The sequence below is a fragment of the Dasypus novemcinctus genome, chromosome X (assembly GCF_030445035.2).
Source record: "Dasypus novemcinctus isolate mDasNov1 chromosome X, mDasNov1.1.hap2, whole genome shotgun sequence".
Taxonomy (NCBI): Eukaryota; Metazoa; Chordata; class Mammalia; order Cingulata; family Dasypodidae; genus Dasypus; species Dasypus novemcinctus.
In genome coordinates, this window is record NC_080704.1 from 48,643,879 (window position 1) to 48,648,784 (window position 4,906).

The following is a 4,906-nucleotide window of genomic DNA, read 5'->3' on the forward strand; positions in this document are numbered from 1 at the left end:
TTTTCTAGATGAATAAGCTCCCACTCAAAGCAGTTAAATGATCCTCCCAAATTCACACAACTTGCAGAAGGAAGAATAGAACCCAGGCTTCCAGTTTGCTCTATTCACTCAATAAATATTTACTAAGCTCCTCTTATTTGTCAAACACTGTTTTAGGTACTAGGGACAAACAAGGTTCCAACTCCCATGTACTTTCATATTTGGGGGAGACAGATGATGAACAAATAAATGAGAAAATAAGATAGTTTCAGAAAGATAAAAGAGACATGAAGAAAAACAGTGATAATTAGGGGATGACTTATGCTATGGGGATCAGAGAAAGCCGTTCTGAATGAGAAAAATTTGAACTGAAATCTGGAGGATGAGAATAAGTCAATTATGCAGAAATTTGGGGAAGGTAATTCTAGAACGATGCAATGGCCAGTGATAAAACCAGTGTGACTAAAGGAAAGTGAACCAGGGTAGAATAAGATCTGAGAAATAGGTAGGGAATTATAAGCCAGGGCAGTTGATTTTGGATTTTATTCAAAGTGAAGCTGGAAGCCCAGTGCTTTCTTAGTTATAATCTCCTGTTCTTAAATCTCTTTGTATCACCTCTGCTGCCCAAACACATGACTGATGCTCTCAGAATATATTGTTTGGTTGATGGATGTTTTAGTTTCCTAGGCTGCTCCAAGCAAATACCATGAAATGGGACACGATAAAGAATGAGAATTTTTTCACTCACAGTTTTGAGACCAGGAAAATGTCCAAATCAAGGCATCATCAGGATGTTGCTTTCCTCCTGAAGACTGACTGCCAGCAATTCTTTGCTCCTCTGTCACATGGCAAGTCACATGGTGGTATCTGCTGGTCTCCCTTCTCTTTCAGGTTTCACTGATTTCAGCTTCTTGCTTCTGCGGTTTTCTCTCTCTTTATCTGAAGTTCATTCTCTTATAAAGGACTTCAATAATCAGATTAAGACCCATCCTGAATGAGATAGGCCACACCTTAACTGAAGTAGCCTCATCAAAAGGTCCTACTTAAAATGGGCCCACACCCACAGGAATGAAGTAATTTTAAGAATGTGTTTTTCTTGGGTAGATATGGCTTCAAACCACCACAGTGGTTTTTTGTCACTTAGGTTACTTCAAGGCATAAAGGACCCAACAACATGTTGGGACCATCCAAGACTCTTATGAGTAGACACATTTAAAAGATCCTCTATCAGTGGAAGTCCCCAAGAAGATTCTGTCTAATCCTTATTTTTTTCCATTTAGGGCTAAATTTTAATAAAATGTGAAAGTTTGTACTCTTACACTTTAAACAAACAAAACCTAGAAATTACTGATTGGTTCAAAAGTGTCTTATGGAAAAACTAATCTCTAACAATTAATTGGCATCAAGTGTGAAGGCTCCACTATTTCTGAGCAAAGAATATAAAGGTTCCAGGTGGGACAGAGTAAGGAACGAAGGGCTCTAACATTTACAGCGGCAGGCATTCTCTCTTCCTCTACTTGTCAGGCGGTGGGAAGAGGACTGTCTTGAGGCCCTACTGTGTGAGCTTAGAGCACTCCAGGTATTTTACAGCATCGATCTCCTTCCATGGCTAAACCATGGGGATAGGTGATGGAGGTCAGCTTCTTCTCCTTCAGCTTCTCAATCATGTCTTTGTCATTCCTAAGATCAAATTTAGTTCTCACTATGATAATCAGATGTTGGGATAATGGTGTTGCACCTCAGGATACCACTTTGCACATACATTTTCAAATGATGCAGGACTCACAAGGGAGAAACAAATTAAGAAGACATCTGTTTATGGATAGGTTAGAGGGCATAATCGGTCATAATCTTCTTGTCCAGCTATATCCCACAAGCCCAGATTCACCAGTTTTCCATCTACCATAACATTGGAAGAATAGTTGTAAAAAACAGTGGGAATATATTCTCCAGGAAATGCATTTGTAGTATAACTGATCAGTAGGCAAGTTTTACTTACAGCCACATCTCCCACCACCACACACTTGATGGCCAGCATCTGGTCTGCTCTGGGTCTCAGCAGTGGTGATGGAGTACTGAGGAGAGGAGTTGCAGATGCGGGGTGTGGTAGACTCAGGGCATGGGATGCCTAGGCTGCTGTCCATGGCACCTGACCCTCAGAGCACTGGCAGCCGAAGTCTAGTGGAGGCCACCACCCAAGGCTGAAGGAAAAATCCTAACACTTTTTTTAAAGGAAGACTGTAGGGACAACATCCAGCCCATCTTTTCTGGCTTAGGCTTTCTGCACATTGGCTCTGACACCATTTGTCTAAACACTCCAAATGTCAGGAATAAGGTGTCTCTGAAGTCAGATACACTTTATCAGGATAAACCTTCAAGAATTTTGTGGTGATTCAGTTCTAGGTGTACCACTGACCAGCTGTGGGTAAGCTTTTCTGTTTCAAGTTTCTCATCTGTAAACACAGAGCTATTGAGCAGGTGAAATGAAATTATTGATGTTAAAAGCCTATAACACTGCCTGGGCCATAGAGTGTTTAATGAAAGTCAGTTTTCTTTCCTTCCCCAATGCTCTTGTATTTAGTGATTACCACTCAAGTCCCATTTATTTTTTATTATTTATTTATTTATTTTTCTTTTTTTTTTCAAGTCCCATTTAAAGCAATGTTTCACCTAGCATCCTCATTCAATGTAGGGAGTAAGGGAGAGGAGAGGCTAGGATGAAGCCACGACTCAGAGGCTTCCCTTAAAAAGTACTACAAGGCGGCAGACTTGGCCCAGTGGTTAGGGCATCCGTCTACCACATGGGAGGTCCACAGTTCAAACCCCGGGCCTCCTTGACCCGTGTAGAGCTGCCCCATGTGCAGTGCTGATGCATGCAAGGAGTGCTGTGCCACGCCGGGGTGTCCCCTGCGTAGTGTAGTCCCATGTGCAAGGAATGTGCCCCATAAGGAGAGCCGCCCAGCACAAAAGAAAGTGCAGCCTGCCTAAGAATGGCGCTGCCCACACAGAGAGCTGAAATAAGATGACTCAACAAAAAGAAACACACATTCCTGTGCCACTGATAACAACAGAAGCAGACAAAGAAGACACAGCAAATAGACACAGAGAACAGACAACCAAGGTGGGGCGGGGGGGGGCGGGGGGGAGAGAAATAAATAAATAAATAAATCTTTTTAAAAAAGTACTACAAAATTACCATAAACCTTAAAGCAACTGGAAATGTACCAAAGTAGTTTAACAGTCTCTGAAATGACTGACTTTCAGAGAGGTTCGCCTTGAGGGATACTGTGACACTTCCACCCAGATCCCCCTTCAATGAAGGATGGGTTGCCCCAGCTGCTGGGAGTGCTAAGCGCAAATCTCTTTCAGTGTCATTTCCTTCAGATATTGCAACAGGCTACAAAGGGCTACCTCACCAAGGTCACACTCTTGCCAGGTGACCTAGTTCCAATTACTGATAAATGAGAGCTTATCAAGATCCAACTATCTTGGCCCAATTTGGGACAAATCTGAAGGCTCCATATCCCTTTGAACGGGAGGCTATTTCTTAGCCCACATCCCAGCTCAACATCTCCCTTTACTCAATCCTGCTTCTTTCTCCTTCTTTCCACAGGTGTTGATCTCAAAGGACAATCCCTAAAAAACATCATGCATGTTAAAACTCCATCTCTGTGTCTTCTTTTCAGAAAATTCAACCCATAACAATCATGTTTAGGTGAGTTGTCTTCTTACACGCAAGGGAATGAAGGGGAAATTCTAGAGTTTGAGGGGATTATTTGGGGCCAGAGAAGTTAAGAAATTTAGAAAAGCATAAGAGATGGCATACCATATTTGTCAGAATCCTAGACAGCCTAAGAGTTTACAAATGCTGTTAACTGCATGTACATGACAGCGTGTGTCTTTAGCACAGAGTGTCCTTGGATAAATTAGTCTTTGAGAGGTTAAATGAGACTTGTGGTGATTAAATGAGAAAATGGATGGATGGTACATTGTAAATGCTCAATAAATGCTAGCTGCTGCTGTTGTTGTTAATCAAAATGGCATTTGGCTTACAGTCCCAAGGGAAGCCTCTCTCAACATCTAACAAAATCACTAATGAAGGCCTGGGGGTAAAAATAAAGCTCCCAACATGGAAAATAAGATTGATAAGTAATATAATCTCAGAACCTTGAAGAAACTGGAAGAAATTCTAGGATAATAGATGCTGGGTTAGTACCCACTCATTACATAACCAAATCTTATTTAAGGAAACAAAGACAGCTTCATAAAAGGCAGAAAAATATTTTGTGCTTCAGTCACTCTCTCTACACTTACCCAGAGATTGAAGATTTGAACTGGCCAGAAATGTGGGCATCTTTCTTTTTTCTGGGGTCTGGGAAGAGACCGTATACCAAAGGCAACAGGGTTGTAGGGCATTATTTATATGGGGCTGTTACAGGAAGCATGTAGGTAGCAGTGGTTACTGGGAATTGTAGTTCTTCATGTGCTAGAGTAACATCATGTCAGGGAACCAAAGCATGGGTTAGAAAGAAGATGACCCCTTCACGTTGTACAAAGGCACACAAAGTTACATTTGCTTTAAACTTGCACATCAAATTGGTGTTTTGTCGTAAGTAAGAAAAAGATATTCTGCCACTAGCCAGGAACAATGAAGAGGACCAAGGAGTAGCAAAAGATGAATAAAGGGAAAAGCCATAAGGCACCTGTGAAAAATTAGAGTTTCCAGAGAAAAACTTCAGGAAACTATTTGACATTTGTAACAGAGCACAAGAAAACAGTTTTTGTAAAATAGCTATGGAATATTAGAACAGTATATTATTTTGAAAATCTTATTATAAAATTAAATAAAAATGTCAAACATTATTCAAAAATGAGAAGATTCATGAATTTTAAAAAAGATGGTGGATTAAATACCGTTTATTATGTT

General features: G+C 40.8%; 1 pseudogene; it reads right to left on the reverse strand.

Moving 5' to 3' along the window:
- Positions 1-1,544: 1,544 nt before the first annotated feature.
- On the reverse strand, positions 1,545-2,017 carry LOC101445488 (ras-related C3 botulinum toxin substrate 1 pseudogene; annotated as a pseudogene).
- Positions 2,018-4,906: the final 2,889 nt, after the last annotated feature.